Source organism: Misgurnus anguillicaudatus, chromosome 16 (assembly GCF_027580225.2).
Source record: "Misgurnus anguillicaudatus chromosome 16, ASM2758022v2, whole genome shotgun sequence".
NCBI lineage: Eukaryota > Metazoa > Chordata > Actinopteri > Cypriniformes > Cobitidae > Misgurnus > Misgurnus anguillicaudatus.
Genome location: NC_073352.2, coordinates 26,837,298 through 26,855,085, shown reverse-complemented (window position 1 = coordinate 26,855,085; position 17,788 = coordinate 26,837,298). Strand labels below are relative to the sequence as shown.

At 37.6% G+C, this 17,788-nt stretch overlaps 1 protein-coding gene and 1 long non-coding RNA gene across 7 annotated transcripts in view; both read left to right on the top strand.

The window, feature by feature from the left end:
* Window positions 1-17,788, top strand: part of rapgef2b (Rap guanine nucleotide exchange factor 2b) — a 133,429-nt gene that overhangs the window by 15,337 nt on the left and 100,304 nt on the right. The gene's annotated exons all lie outside the window — the stretch shown is intronic.
* Window positions 73-1,572, top strand: LOC129430522 (uncharacterized). Its single transcript, XR_008639548.2, has 3 exons — window positions 73-380; window positions 593-795; window positions 1,098-1,572. It is a non-coding gene; the product is annotated as an uncharacterized lncRNA (long non-coding RNA).

Sequence of the window (17,788 nt, the reverse complement as noted above, 5' to 3'; positions counted from 1 at the left end):
TGCATTATTTTCTAATAATTTAATGGCCCGTCTTCAATTATTCCTTGCATATAATATTATAATATTATTAATAGGTTGGTTTCACGTGACGTCACATTGCTGCTTCGCGAAAGCGCAAAACTCAGATGGAGGGCAGGAAGTGAAGTAGCTTCATCTGCCGTATGTTAAAATGCCTATGTTTTGTGTAATTTACGGCTGTTCCAATCGTTCTAACCGAGAAAAGGGAAAGGGGGTTTATAGAGTTCCAAAGATTGTCGTTCATAAAGGTGAAAAATGTAAAAATCTCACAAAACAACGACGGAAAAAGTGGATTTTAAGCGTACGTCTGCCGCCGGGAGGAGCAAACTCTGCTAATGCCCGCAGCGATCACTTGGTCGGAGGTATGTTGATATATAACTTGGTTTTTGTTGCTGTGTTTATATAACATTAGGTTGACGTTAAATGCTCATTTACGTAGTAATGATTATTAAGTAACCGGTAGTCTAATGGACCTCATTTCTACATTTTAAGCTGCCCTAGTGCTTTGTGTGACGCTAATGGGCTCCGACATTCAACCTCGTTTAACTTACCAAAAACTAAACTCAAATCATAGGCATGTCTGCCACGAGAGCAGATGAAGATGTTTAAGAAATACCAACAAACACGGTCGGAATGTACAGAGGCTATTGGATCTCCAATAGACAGCTGAGAGCCCGGATCTGACGCAGACAGCCGAGAGCTCCGAACCGAAGCAGCCAGCTGACAACTACTCACAATCAGAGGGCATCAGTGGGAATGGGACATTAAATGATCAAGGTAAATTATTGTACTAAGATGTGTAACTAGCATTATTATTCAATGTTACAAATGTGATTGTCAGAAAATCACCCTGTGTAATTGGACCAGAGAACTTGAATGTTTGTAAAAAGGTTGTCAACCAACTCCACAAAAATTCACATAATTCATTCATGAATTTCAGGTGATACTCGAAAAATTAAAATATTGTAAAAAGGTTTCACCTATAAGTTGAATTACTGAAATAAGTGAACTTTTGCACAATATTCTAATTTCTCAAGTTTCACCTGTAACTAATTATGCTCCCCACTGCTATATTGCAGGCTATGCAGATGCCGGATGCCAGACTGAGCTGATGATGGATGACATTGAGAAGATGAAGCATGTTCTGAGACATAACACAACAGAACTGAGAGATCTTTGGACCAAACCACTAAGATGACAAAGTTCTAGACAGGGCTCCCCAACTTCTTAGTTTTAATTCAGATTTTTTAGCTGTGCAAACCCTACATCACATGTGGTCCTATGTCTGTGCTGTCTAAATTTGAATAGTTCATTTTAGTTTGCTAAATAAATGTAAGAGCTGTCCAAATTGAAAACGACCTTCACTGACATCTTAAAACACATCAGTGCCCTTTGTTTTGCTTCAAAATGCACACAAGTAATGTTTTTAGTAAGGCATGTTTGTTAAAACTAGTTATATTTCATAATTAAACTAAGGCCTAGTCCTGGCTGAAAGATTTAGCTTGAAGATTTATAAATGCCTGTTATTTGCTGTGTCTTGTATAATCTTTTGGAGTCTGTCATCACACTATAGAGTAATGAGGAGGGAGGGTCATCAGTCACATCATGTGTTTTCAAATGTAATATTTTTATCCCCTAATCTAATTGTACTGGCAATATGTATTATATGAAATGAAATGGATGCCTATGTATTATTGCACACCATGTTCTTGTAGTTAGTATAACAATTGTTTAAAAAATTTGTAAATAAACCAATGGCATTTAATCACAACAATATTCAAAATGTCATCTTGTCTCATACGACACTATTGATATAACAGAAATATATTACACAGCCTACTTTAAAGAGTGCTTGGAGTTCATATCCTTTCATCACATTAGACATGTAAGTTTGTAACTTGCTGTCGCGGTATTTCTGGAAGTATACAGTTTCTAAAAAAACATTCAACATTAGGAACCACACACCATCCCAAAGTTTAATATCTGGCAAAAAAATACTTTCAACAAAAATTCCATTACAGTAGTAGTCAAGACTTGGTGACATTATCCCCATCGATAAGATTTAGTTGATAATCGGTGATGTCAACAGCCTTGACTGTCGGTAAATCTTTCAGTTCTACCGAAAACTCACTCATCTTCATGAGGTAAGGGTCACGTCTAACATATGTTAATAAACTCCTTGTATCTATGTCTTGAAACTGGATCTAATTCTGTACAATACGGACTCTCTGCAACGGTTCCCTCCATTAGACGTATTCAGATTTTTACTTCCTGCCCTCCATCTGCCCTTAGACCCGCCCTCGCGCGTCATCAAAATCACGTGACTGAAACCCTGCCATTGAATAATTTAATCACAAACTTAAAAAAAACTATACCATAGACTTCCTAGACGTCAAATTCTTAAAAAAAAGAGAAACTTTGACATCAGCTTTCCTTTTTAATTCAATTGTGAAAAAACATCCTGAGGATGCATCTTGAAATAGCTTGATCTAATCTTCCGATGCCTTCAAGAGCTTCCAGGTATCACACAAATTCTCTGTAAACAGGAAAGGAGTACTGAACTGACCAATCAGATGAACAATTGAATAAAGTTGCACTCAATCTAAACAGCACAAAATATAGACGAGCCAAAAATACTCTATTGTGTATTGATTTTGCTTAGTTCTTTGAAATTTTTTATTCATTCATTTTAGTGAAATTGCTATAAACATAAGGCAGTGAAATGATAGTTCTGGTCATAATAATTCAGAGAAATCTGAAGTTTCAGCGAATCTGTTTGTTTTAACAAACTAGGTAATACAGCTAATAGTCTGTTTACAGAAATCATGTGACAGTAAAGAGGCCAATTGTAAAATACTCCCTCATTTGTAAGTCGTTTTTAGTGAAAGCATCTGCCAAATGATCTAATCCAAATATCAAGTTTCTGTCTGTATTAAAACATGTAGCTATATAGTATAGCTCAAAGGTGTTTTTTGGGCAAAAGGAGTGCCCACAACCTCTTCAGCTCTCTCTTATTCATGATACAGCACTAGCCTCAAGTATCATATTGCTTTTGTAAAACAATTACCACACAATACAATATCAAAGCAAAAAATATGTATCAACACAACTTTCATGAATCACCCTGCTGGAAAAAAAGTCCCTGACCGACTGCAGCAACATTATGTTCACACATGTTTATAGCTGTTATTGTAAATAAAACACAGCTATTGACCAATCAGAATCAAGGATTGGAACTAACCGTTCCATAACTTGCATTAAACAATGTTATTCATGACAGAAAATCCACACCAGAGATACAGTCCATGGTCTATATGCAGTGTTTTTAATGATACATCGCCAGATAAGCATTCTAGTCAGCATGTTCAGAGTTTGCTTTTGAATGTTTTTTACTCCCAATTTATATTCTGTGCTTCGCATTGTTTTCAAAGCAGAAAGACTGTGTACCCCACAGGCCTAAAATATGCAGCCAAATACTCTGAATGCTCAAAAAAGGAGCTCTTTGTCCCAGAGTCTCCTAGCAACCGAGTGGACCAGAATGGTGGAAATAGAATCGCACTACAGAGAGACAGACTTCAATTGATCCGCTATTGTCACCCACCGAAACACCAGCCAATAGCGGTGCAGCTGGGTTTTTTATAGGGTTGGATGAGCAAAAAACTTTAGCTTGGTACTGGGCTTCGAACACAACACTGTACGAAGCATTCGGCTTTTAACTAAGACTCGACTCTCCCTTTGCAGAGTTTTGATGATGTAGCACATCCCGGGCCACAGAATAACGTTGTTTTGCCTACATCAGCATATGCGATTGTTCATATAATAGACACGGGAGAGAAAGAACAGCATGCCCTTCCATAGCTCAAGCTCTTTTTGAATCCAATTAGCTCGTCTGTTGTTTGTTGATGAAGTTATGAGTCGTAGAGCTGGACCTTACGCAGACCTTTCTCCCCAGATCAGTTTAAATTTTTTCTTTACTAGGATTATGTCAGTTTAAGTTTGCCGATATCACAGCGTGACCTATTTGCCAGTGAAAACTAGGACCTATAGTAGATTCCTGCAGGTATAGTTAAACCAAAATTGAAAGTTTTGTGAATTTATTTGTGCGCAGTTTGGTTTTAACCCTGCTTTGGTGACCCATCCTTGATACAAATAAGATGTTAGAAAAAACAGTGCTTTTGTTTTTACTTTTTTTCTCAAAACTTTGCCCACCATTCACTTTGGTTTAATGGAAATGGGAAGCTCTGATAACATCTTTATGTACATTTTTAAAGATGGAAGACGTCACAATACGAGGTTTGATGTTGAAGTTATTCAGTGATGACAAATTCCTTTAGTTGCCAAACTCTTAAGTAATTTCATTTGGCTCAAAACACAATACTGGTCAGCTGAGATGTATGCATGTTAAGATGTCGGGCCCTCATAACATAAGGAGAGGAACCAAGAAGATATTAACACCCATTTATGATGCCAATTACACCATGGTGAAAACAACACAACAGTATGCACCAAATTTAACCTTATATGCTACGTTTACACCAACCGCGTTTCAGGTGTCAAAATCGCGTCTACTGCGCCTAGTTTGCCGCTTGAACAGTTTGAATGCATTCGCTCGTGTCGAGCGAAGTAGACGTGCGGAAAAAGCAAGCATTTGACATGCGTCAGAGGTCAACTCTGCTTCTTGTGGGAGGGGCAAGTGCTATGCGGTTCTCTGTTTGCAAGATGGCTGATGCTGATTGTGCATTTGTCGAGAGAGTTACCAGTTTGTACTTAGTAATCTTACTATAGGGGGAAAATAAACGGTGTGGGTCGATAAACATCACGTGACTCAAAAGTGAAATGTGTATTACAACTTGAACTTACCAGGTTGCCCAATGTCCTCACTGACACTCTTCCAAGCGAGGTCCTTTTTATTCCTGTCTCTATAGAAATAAGAACTTGTGTCGTATAGCTCCAGGTGACTGCTCACAGACAATATCAAGCCAAGCGTTCCTTCATGTTGAATGAGTGACTCTGGGCGGGGCTACACAGCAGCAAGCAGGCTCCTGATTGGTTAACGAGGCTCGAAATTCCGCCAAAGTTAAAATTTTTCAACTCGGGCGTTAGCCGGCAAATCGCGTCAAACACAAAATGCACAAAAAGCACTATTTGCGTTGCGCCAAACCCCTCATCCGCGCAGCGAGACCTCCAGACCCGCTTCAAGGCGTCTTCACATTGACTTAACATTGAAATTACTCACGGCTCTACCCCGGCTGGTGTAAACGCAGCATAAGGGTGCTCTGTTCAGGATTTTAGACACCGATCACCGATCACTGGAAGCACTAGTGAAATTTTTTTTCTCACAAAAGTTAAATGCCTTCCAGAAAATGTTCTTCTTTAAATGTATAAACACATACAATATATCAAATGAAACAACAGACCCTCTGCTTTTACACAAACATTTTCATCCTACCGTCTCTTTTTATCCCCTCTCAAATATGGGTAGGTTTCTTTAAAAAAAAAAAAAAATTGAGCAAAAAGCTGAGATTAGCCTTAGCAGTTGCTTCTGGGTAAGAGCACCACCTGGTGGATAATAGCGGAAATACAGACTGCCAGAAAAACTCGTCATTGCAGGGAAGTGTTTCTCTTTATTGTCGAGTTGACTCGATGTAACTACAGAAGAGTCAAGTTTTAAATAGGAAAAATTTTGAAATGCTTTGGTTATTTTTGAGCATGATGCTAAATGGTCTAATCAGATTCAATGGATTGTGCTAAGCTATGCTAAAAGTGGTACCGCCAGACCCGGATATTAGCTGAATGGATTCAAAAATGGTAAAAATCAAATGTTTAACTCTAGAGGTGCTGGAAAATTAGCATATTTTAAGTGAAGTGTCTCGTTAACTAACAGTTAACAGGCGCAGACCAGAATGTTTTCAACCCATTAACATTTATGCATTTGGCAGATGCTTTTATCCAATTCAATCCATACAGATATAAACATATACATTTTGCCTACTGTGATGTGGTTGAGTGGTGTTGTTTAAAGTTATCATTAAAACAGTCTCAATTGACTATTATGTCAGTGTGGTTTTAAGATGATTAGTGGTATTAAACCGTAAGGAAACATTTTCTGTACTGTCACAATTAACAGTGTTCATTTCTTAACACAATTGTAGGGGTATTATAAAAACCAAATACCCAATTACACCTGCTATTCTGGTAATCTTATCGCATATAGAAAGCAAAGCAATCATTTTGATTCTATTAAATTGCACTAGATAGATGTTAATTGAAACATCTGTTTTTTTCGTTGGTATTATATTTTAAAGGATTTTTCTTGTAAAAACATATAACTTTTCACTTTCTATGCCTCAGTTTTGCTGGGTTAACTCAGTTCCTGCGCTATATAACATTTATTCAGATCTCGCCCTGAGAGTTATTCTATTCATCTTTTTCTTTTCTGTCAAAGTGAAGTAATAATGATGGGAATTATTGATGTAGTTCAAAAGAAAGCAGAAAGCAGAAGGTCTTGTTTTGGCAAGTTTTGTTTTAACTTCACATTTTTCTGCTCTTCTGGCAATGAAGGCTTCTGAGCGACATTCTCCCCGCTTGTTCTGCATTATTTAACGCGTATGTTCTGCTTTGCAATGACTGTGATGTTCACAGATGTCGTGTCAGTTGATGTGATGCTTTCTGCTATTTGGTTTTCAGAATTTTTACGTGGGATTTTGGGAACTTTTCATTTTTGGCCTATTGCTACTTTTGTAAAATTTGAGATGCATATTATAAAACGGATAGGAGGCGGACAGTAAATAAATGGGCAGTTTATATTCACCAAGGTACTTTGAGTTAAACTAATATATGACCCTGAGCACATTTAAATGGAGCTGCTTCAGGTCGGCTCTGACACGACAGCAGCAAAGTGGACCGTCGCTGTTAATTATTCACATTTATTTGCCGCATGAATAATGCAGGCGCTGGCAGGAGCGCCGGCTCCAGTCGCTAGCGCTGCACTAACTCGGCTCTCATGAAAGGTGTTGACTCGACAGCAGGAGGTGTCGGAGCAGAACCGAGACCCACAATCATCTGCCCTGTCATCACTTCCTGTTGTTGTCTTTCTAATGAGCCATTCGCAAGTGATGTCAATTTGTTTTAACTTTCTTTGCAATCATCAGGCCATGCTTTAAAAACATGCCCTTCATTCTTCCAAATAGCTCTGGTGTTTGTTGGGTACATAGATTAGCATTTTTGTGAAACAGGTAAATTTGTGGTTAGTGTGGTTTTACTACAAAAGCCATAGCTGATAGGGATACGGCTCATTTTCATAAAGGCTAGCAGTATGTGTCACTGTTTACACAGGATCTGCTCTCTGGAGTCTCATCTACGAGGACTCACGTCACCCGGCTCAGTTTCAGCATTTGAGGCGTCACATGCTTGCAGCTGCTCGAGTGTCAGAATGAAATCCTGCAGGCTGTTGCAGAAGCACCTGCAGTTTAATCACACATGCAGAACAGCACTGCAGGGAAATCTGCTCTGTCGTCGCCATCCCTGCTGGCTTACTTTTAAAGACTGATGAGATACTCTCGATCCCCTGAGAATTACATAGCGTTACAGACATATGGACTGTGATGTGTGCAGCCGAATACTAACACTGTGTAGGATTATGGGTAATCAACACTTATGAAGTGAATACAGTGCGAAGGAAATGTTCTGGGTTGTTTTTAGTCTGAAATGCTCCTGAGTGCAAATCTTGGTCAAAAAGCCTATTTGGTGAGGTTATACTTTGTTATATATATTTACAAAGTGAAATAAAAGCTCAAAATCAGGGGTTTTCAGACTTCATGATACAATATAATATTGTTCCTTTCAGCCAGTGATATATTTACCGATACCTTAAAAAATCTTGTGGTTCGATTCAGGGGTATATCGATTGATATTTAGATATGCATCATCGATATCAATATGTAAAGAGTGTCCAGCAGCAGACACAACATTTTCTGGGTTTGTCTTTTTTGGTGTTAACCCCACTTTGTTGTCGCATCTCAATCAGACACAAGACAGTACATGTGGAAAGTGTCAAAATAAAGGTACCATATATCAATATTTCCGTGTGGCATCGATGCATTATTGTTAGACATTTGGTCGATGTATTGATTCTTATCGATGTATTGTTATACCCCTAGCAGGGACCTTCACATATGATGAACATTAACAAGGGACCTCTTTCTAAAATATATATACATTCATATTTTGTATAAAGAAACATTTAGACCTGGTTTCATAAAGCCAGGACTAAGCGTTAAAGGATTAGTCCATTTTCTAAAAAAAATCCAGATTTTTTACCACCATGTCATCCAAAATGTGATTGATGTCTTTCTTTGTTCAGTCGAGAAGAAATTATGCTTTTTGAGGAAAACATTCCAGGATTTTTCTAATTTTAATGGACTTTAATGGACCCCAACACTTAACAGTTTTAATGCAGTTTAAAATTGCAGTTTCAAAAGGACTCTACTCAATCACAAACAAGGCATAAGGGTCTTATCTAGCGAAACGATTGTCATTTTTGGAAAGAAAAATAAAAAATAGGCACTTTTAAACCACAATTTCTTGTCTTCCTCCAGTCGTATGACGAGTCAGTGCGACCTCACGTAATTGCGTAATGGCGTCGAAAGGTCACGTGTTGCATATATGAAACGCACATTTGCGGACCATTTTAAACAATAAACTGAGACTAAAAGACATTAATAAGTATAATTCGACATACAACAATGTCAGAACGGCCCTCTTTCTCCACACTTGTGAACACTGGGGCGTAGTTTCGCATACGTCATCAGTGACCTCTTGACGTGATGATGTATTGCGTGAGGTCGCTCTGGCTCGTCACACAGCCGGAGGTAGAAGAGAAGTTGTGGTTTAAAAGTGCATATTTTTTCGTTTGCATAAAAGTGCATAATAGTTTTCGCTAGATAAGACCCTTATGCCTCATTTGGGATCGTTTAGAGTCCTTTGAAACTGCAATTTTAAACTGCATTAAAACTGTTAAGTGTTGGGGTCCATTAAAATGACAAAAACCCTGGAATGCTTTCCTCAAAAAGCATAATTTCTACTCGACTGAACAAAGAAAGACATCAACATTTTGGGTGACATGGTGGTGAGTAAATTATCTGGATTTTTTTTAAGAAAATGGACTAATCCTTTAAATAAATTTAAGATGTTTAATTTTTTTAAATGTGTTACTGCTGTATCTTAAAGTAGCATTTCACCCGTAGAAACATTAATCTTTATTGAAAGTGTGTCATATTTGTAGTCAAAATGTAACATACATTTAGAATTTGGTGCCTATTTGACAGAGAAAAGGGGTGTTTGTAGTCTCACCCCCTCAACAAAGACATTGCACTTCCTTCTTTCTATGATGCAAAATTATGATTTTTACATCATTGAAAGAAGGAAGTGCAACGCTGTGAAATCTGTATTTCTCCTGTCTCAGCGGCAACTGAGGAAATTATGCACGACCATTCAAAAACATGACTGGGGTTCTAACTATACAAAGCTTAATGCAAATGGGTGAAGTGTCCCTTTAAGACAAATCAATGGAACTGGCATATTTTAAGATATGTATGTGCAAGTTATTTTCAGTTGAGACAGCTGTTCGGAAAAACCTTAAGCCTTGTCTGTGAAACCGGGGGTTAAACTGTTAGATAAATAGTAATTGTGATGGACATAAAGCAATTTTTATTTCCAAACTTAAATAATTGACAACACAGTTAACAATTTTTGCTTTCTTTTGCTTCTTTTTTCTATTGACCCTCTTCTAGGGGACCATTGGGGGTCCCTAGACCCTAGCTTAAAAACACCTCTAAAAACAGATCTATGCATTGATACACTATATATAATATTAAGTGATGGCTTTCTCTGTTTTATAGACCTCCTCCTTTATATAGGCACCTCTGAAGTGAGACGTGCAACAGACTTTTGGCGTTACAGTTTTACTAAACACTATTAAAGTTCAGGTCATTCATTAAAACCTGCCTGTAGGACAACAATGGAGTCAGACCAGAGGCGCATAGAGCATCTGTTTGTTGCACATCTCGTGCGACTGTGCTTTTCTTCTTATAGGATTAAAGCTGCCAGTTAATGACACGCTAATCTCGTTCACGTGGGTTATTACAATAGCAGTCTAAGCTGTTTTGCATCGGTTACGCACGCTGGGGACTTCACTGAGGAAATATTAAATGTCATTGGATCAATAACAGCTTTAGATGTGTGCCGGCTCAAGCTATTGTGGATTTGTTGACGCTCGTAAATGTTGAAGGGCTAGACGTAATCGCTAAAAACAATTGTTTCAATATGTTACTGTTTTTCAAGCTTAGTCATTGTAATGCATTGTTGCTTCTTAATTTAAATCAGAGGCATTATTAAAATATCACTCCTGTTGTTTGAATACAAGTCTAGAGGTAAGGGAACTTAATAGCTATATAAAAGGCCCATTAAACTAAATATTCATTATTGCTTTATATGTGTTGTGAACATTTGATATATTGCCCAGCTCTAGTGATTAACTAAATCGTAGTCTTTACATTTTTAAATATATTACAATCCATATGACAGTGGGCTGAAACTGTATCCAGTACAGTTGGCGAATACATATTCAGTCACTAAGCCGGTGACCTTGTTTTGGTTTGCAAAGACTCCACCTGGTGCCATGTGCTATGGATAAAAATACCTTAAGGGCCGCACTGTCAATAGGGTCTCAAGGACAGTGCAGTGAGAATAAACACCCAAACCAGCACAGTTGGCGCAGGAAACACATAGACACACGCTCATAATGGCAATGCCACAGTGATCTGTAGGTTGGCATGTGCGCTTGTGGTGCACATGCTGCTGAGCCCGAAAACTTTACGTTAACATAACTGTCTGATTGTAAATCTCCAGACGTGCCCAAATATCCCTTTGTTCATTTTTTTCGTAGTTGTTCCCCATGCAAACAAATGATTTCAGTTTTGGACACGGTACAGGAAATGTTGCCATGTTTCTTTAGACGAAGCGATTGCGCTTACTAATAGCTGCAGCACCCGCTTTCGAGAGTCACGCTTGACCTCGTGGGTCACTTTGGCTGTCTCGTTGACAAATCACTTGGGGCTAATTAAAATGTGCAAGCAACTTTCTGTTGTTAGTCTGGATCTGTTTGCCTCCCTTGCTAATTGTTGGCAGGTTTTTCATACTGCGCTTGTACTATATGCATTCATTATTATTGATACTGTATTTTAATATATATATATATGAAGAGTTTGGTTCCAAAACGCGATAAACGCCATTTTTGAAAAAAATGAGTTACTGCCAAAATCAGTATTATATCAGGTCAGTAGTTAAAAGTAAATTCTTAATTTTACGCAAAATCCAATATCCGCCGTGTTATTCTGTCATCTTTTCTCCCTTTTTTCCTCATCTACTTTGTACTACGTGATCAACAAACAAAACAAAATAATACTTTAATTGCATCGCTAAACCTGTGATGGTTTTCTGTGATGGGAAAGAAACTTAAGCCATCAGCATCTAACAATTTCCCTGAGAGGCACTCGGGAGACGGGTGCTTGTTCTCCCGACAGCATCAAGCTTCTCATGCTAACACATTGACCCCAGAGGATCTTATGAAAAACTTTCCATAATTTTACTCAAAGTCAACGAAAATCGAGCAGGACCAAAAACATTTTACAGATGATCGCTGTGAAAGACGTTAAGCGAAGACGTCAAGTAACCGCAATGACAGTGATCTTAATATGACAAAGTAAGTGTTTTGATTAATGCCATTAATGTTTATATTTTTAATTAGTGTGTACAACTAGTCAACTAAATGAATATAACATGGCAAAGATGAATGAACATTTATATAGGCTATTGATTCAATAGATTTATAGCATTTTAAATAAAAACTTGTCATGGATTTATTGCATTTTGTGGAAAAAATAATCCGTTTTTATAGTAAATCTTTGAAAATCAACTTATGGATTTGAATTTTTTATGTTTTTATAACCTAAAGATGCTATGTGAAAGTTTGTAACAGAAAATTGTTGTTTTCATCTTGTCACTTTTTTGGTATAGAAAACACGTTTTTACCAAAATTTGTCAAAATGGATTTATTGCGTTTTGGAACCAAACTCTTCATATATATATATATATAATTTTGGAATATATATTTTAGGCTGTCATGATTATAAGATTTATTTGATGATGCACTATCCAATAAATAAGGGCATTTTCAGGGCGTTGGCATTTATGATGATGAATATGATAATGGTGCAGATATGCACGTTACAATAATGATGCTGAAACAATATTGTGCAGCCTTAAAGGGATAGTTTACATTTACTAACTCTCATGTTGTTTCAAACCCGCATAAATTTCTTTGTTCTGATGAACACGAAGGATGGTATTTTGAGGAATGTCTGTAACCAAACCATTCATGTTCCCCATTTACTCCCATAGTATTCTGTGAATGAGGATCATGATCGACATTTTTCAAAATATCTTCCTTCATGTTTATCAGAACAATGAAATTCATACAGGTTTATAATAACATGAGAGTGAAAAATGATGACAGAATTTTAATTTAATAACTTTAGTTATCTGAAATAATCACGGTTAGGTCAAATAACTCTGATCCGATTATAATTTAATAATCGTGACAGCCCTACTTTTAGTAATATAAATATGTGTGATTGGTTTGAATACAGAAAGGGTCTGTTGTTAGAGCCGTGTGCAGTGACCTCATAATACACAAGGAGGTATTGTGCTCACAAGCACGCAGGTTTGAATCCTGCTTGCGTCATGCCCTGATACTATTCCACCCACTAACTTCCAGTCTCCTCTTATCTTGTATGATCAAAGCCAAAAGCTGTTAGTTGAGCTCTTGTGTTTTTTTATGCATTAAAGATTTTTGGCTGGTGATGAAATGGGTGAGGGAAAAATCCCATAGACTTATATTGGAAGATATAGGCCTAAGGATATACCACTCAAATCACCATGGCAACTATGTTTCAACATCCTGGCAACCATCACAACACCATAGCAACATAGCATCTTGTGCAAGTCCAAGCACAGAAATACTTTTTGTTTTTTAACATTTTATAATTATATGTTAATGCACATTTACTAAATGAAAATAATAAATTATCCAAATATTTTATTTTTATTCGTAATATAAATGACAAACTTCGTTTTTGTCAGTCTGTGTGTCTTTCATGAAGCATTTTGGATGCTAAAAGGTATTTCTAGTCTACCCCTCACAGTGTCATCATGCACCCTCCATCCCAACATCACTTTCAAGCTGCACATCTGTGTCCTATGCAAATACATAGGTGCCTTTCAAGGCTTTGAACCGGTTCACGGAACGAAAACAAAAACTAGAAACTTTTGATGTTTTGCAAGGAACTGAAACGAAACCAGAAACTTTATAAAAAATAGCTGTTCCGGACAGAACCGTTTATTTAAAATAATGGTAACTGGTTAATACCTTTTTTTTCGTTCTTTGACAAAATTTCTGTGCAATATGACTCTGTGAAGTTTACTTCCGGTCATCGTTGACTCATTGGAGAAATGTGAAGCTTGCCACCAGCAAATAGCCTACTCAAGCCCAAGTCTCTAATGTTCAATCATAAGTGGTGAATATAGGCTACCAAGTATCTCAAGATGTTTGTTTTTTAATACTAATTAGTGGTGTAACGGATCGCAGTTGATCCGTGATCCGTACAGATCACGACCCACAGTTCGGCCCCCATACGATTCGTGGATTAATACGCAAATTTAAATAGGGTGAAAGTTGATCATTTGCACATGTTTCAAAGGCTTGCAAATGTTAACACTTAAAGGCGGAGTCCACGATGTTTGAAAAACGCGTTGGAAAAGGAGACGGGCCGACTACCAAAACACACTTATAGCCAATCAAATCAAATGCCGGTTTGCGTATGTGTGGGGCGGGTCTATCAACAGAAGGTCCAGATTCTATTGGGGGTAGGGGCGTGTTTGTTTAGGTGATTTCAAATATCAACATTGGCTTTCAAACATCATGGACTCCGCCTTTAAGTGATTTTAAACAATTTAACCACAGAAAAGGCGCTAAAGTGAGCCGTTGAATGTGTCCGGTCCAACTCCAATCAAACGTGATTATCCCTTTGCTCTTCAAAGATCAGAACTCTTGATGTATAAACTTGAAAGAAAGTTGCGCTACTGTGTCTCATACTGTAGTCCATTAAAATACATTTGGGTAATAAAGCACTGAAAAATAACATAATTTTCACTGCTGCCTCTTCTTCCCAAAGTGCCCTTTGGAATTTGTCCTCCGTCTCTGTGTGTGCGCGCGTGTTTAAGTGCACTCAACAAATGTAGGCATGTCAGAATTACAGTTATGCCGCTTGCATAATGTTCAATGACAAGATAGAGACTTAAGGAAAATGATGTACTAATAATTTAAGTTTAATGTCCTAATGATCAGCCTACTTATTTGTATGTCCCACAGCTGACATGGAACGTTATTAACCGGTTCGGGAACTTTATTTTTTTGTTCTAACCGGTTCAGGAACGTCAATTTTAGGGTTGAACTGAAAACCGGAAACGTTAAAATACTGTTTTTTGTTCGAAACGAACCAATTGGGAAAAATTTCTGGTTTAAAGCTCTGAAACAAAGACATGTATACAGGTTTGTAACAACATGAAAGTGAGTAAATGATGACATAATTTTCATTTTGGGTGAACTATCCCTTTAAATCTATTCAAAAATATCATCTGAGTTGTCACATTGTATATGGAGCATGTAACTTGGAAACCTACCATCAAACACTGGCATTCTGTTCATTCCTTTGAAATATGAAAGTTGCATTGTGTTGCTTTAACAGTCTGCCCAAAAAAGCTGCTGTGTCATTTAGTGCATTCTGTCTTCCTCATGCGCTTACATATTTTACATTTTTGAGGAAACAAACAAACATGTAGGCTGTGCGAATACCAGTGAGCATTTTAAGATATTGTAGGAGTGCTACTGACATGAAGGCTGTTACAAAAGGAATTCAGAAGTACTGCTACTTTTTGTTAAAACATAAGGCATGTGTTTTTTGTGGATGCATGCATTGTGATCCAAGGTTATGGATTCAAACTGTAGCAGTGCTTCTGTACAACGACAAGAGGATATGTTTTATAAGTGGCTCAATCGGGCACCTTTTAAAATCTTATTTGTTCACAGCAGTGCTCTAATGGACCATGATATCAAACAGCCGTCTGTTAAAGTGTCCATATTAATGCGGATTATGCAGCACATAAAAAACATTACATTAACAAGATGTCCGTCTAGAGTACTCAGACCTGGCATCTTGATTTTGATTAAACAGTGCAGATGCACACCAGACCCAATTTTATGCCAGCTATCCTGCCAGCATACCAATTCAAATGCAATGATTGGTCTCATCGGACTGTCAGTTCTAGACATTTTGCACGCCACCTGCTCAGACAACTGATTGCAGCGGTTTATTGTTATAGGGGGAAATTATAGTCAATGATGATGTAGATGCTCGGAGCGCAGGTTGCCATGGATACACTGATGCTTCGAGTGAAATGTGAAGAGGCTCTTGACCCACTCAAGATGCACCGTACTGAGCTGCATTCACAATGTTGGGATACACAGTAGTTTTAAGTAGTGAAAACGGCCAAACAGGGAATAATAACTTTTTTTGACAGAATGGCTAATGATACTTGCATTGTATGCATTGTGCAGACTAATGAAAACAGGCCATTCTAATTTTACATAAGCTGCTATTTGCCCACATGAAAAAACACTGTAGTGTACTTCAGCATTTATTTACTGTAGTAAACCATAGTAAAAATCCTAGATACTATAAGGTTTTTTAACCTTGCCATTGTAAGCATACTACAGTGTTTACTAGTTTATCAATTCCCTATATAATATTAGGGATGCACCGATATATTATGGCTTAAAGTCGGTATTAGGGATGCAGCAATTAACTGGCGCTTTAAAATGTCACGGTTAAGTAATCGTAAAGGTTCTGCTACACCGTGTGTTTTTGTATCACGCACGCACACCCAAACCAGATCCACGAACCACCAAGAGGCACGTGTTTTTTGCAGACTGGTTGGGACACTTTAAAAGAATATGCATGTGTGATGCATTTTTGGTTGTTCGTGGATCTGGTTTGTATGTGCGGCACACTCCAATCGGTCCGTGCAGCATTAAAAACCTCTTGCCTACGGCTCGCGGATAAAACCTGGGAATGGTGCTGGTGGTCTGACTGACTGCAATTAATTGTGTTTAATAATTTTAAGGGTTAATGATTAATGAATTAAAAGCATGAGTTTACACGTTAACACTGCCAACCCTAATATTTATATTTGATTTTTGTGTAATATTAAGCTACACCTGTCAAAATGACTCGCACTACCTGATCCAGGATGACCCTGTGTTATTATTCGTTTTGAGGTTCCTCTCATTTTTACAAATACTTTAAACAAACCAAAATAATATACTTTTTTTTTCAGTCTACGTGTAAAATTACATTTATTAAAACAAATCATTAAAATAAATAGAGGTTTCCAAAGGCATACTGTTTATGTCAGAAGCCAGCTAGGATATTTTTTAAAGGCTATAATCAGGTCCCCATTGCTTGTATCGACCTAGAAAATGTGAGCAAGAACAACCCAGTAACTTAGTTTTGGTAAACCATTTTCTGTAAGCATGTGAAAGAATAGCTCATTTGGCTCCCCTTGTGATGTCAGAAGGGAAAAATACTGTCCGTTAATCTGCACTATCCAACCACGGCATTGCCATTTAGTGCAGAGATCAGCTCATTTGCATTTTTTAAAGCAACACTAAAGAGTTTTAAAATAACGTTTCCAAAAAAGTTTTAGTCGTTCATCCACTCGAAACAGGGTGAACGGCACTTTCAGATTAGCTTTCAAACCGCACTAAAAAAGTTTCTAACTGTTGGGTCGCGGTCCTGTAGTTCGAATGAAAACTACAAAAACTTGCTTTACGGCAGACCTACAATCCAATCAGAGCTTTGCTGCAGTAGGCTAAATTATTTACGACAGTGGTAATGGACAATTCTGCTTCCAATCTGTAGGGGGAGCAAAGAGCAAAAACTCTTTAGTGTTGCTTTAAAGGACACACCCAAAAATGGCAAATTTTTGCTCACACCTACAAAGTGGCAAATAAAAGCACTTTTTCCCAGGAAAACATCGGGAAAACATACAACATACCGTATTTTCCGGACTATAATTTGCTCCGGAGTATAAGTCGCATCAATCAAAAATGCGTCATGAATACGAAAAAGCATTTATAAGTCCCAGTGGACTATACGTCGGATTTATTTAGAAAATAATTTTACAAAATCCAAGCCGAAGAAGAGACATTTAATCTGGAAAGGCAAGTTATTTAACTAAACAATAGCAGACAGAACAGCAGGCTGAATAGGTATCCGTACATCAACGTAATACAAACAGTTATTTACATGATACACAATAACATACCTGGAAGGCTGAATAGGCTCACAAAACAAGCCAACGCGCATCAAGTTTGCAGGTTCGTCATTCTATATCACTGAATTTATTGAATTACATAAATACAGAAGCAGCATATAGCGAACTCTCGCAGCTGTAAACGGTCTCTTGGTTCATATGTCAAAATTAATTCATACTGACTTACAAGACGCACCTGACTTTAAGTCTCAGGACCAGCCAAACTATGAAAAAAAGTGTGACTTTTTAGTCCGGAAAATACGGTACAAAAAATGTATTT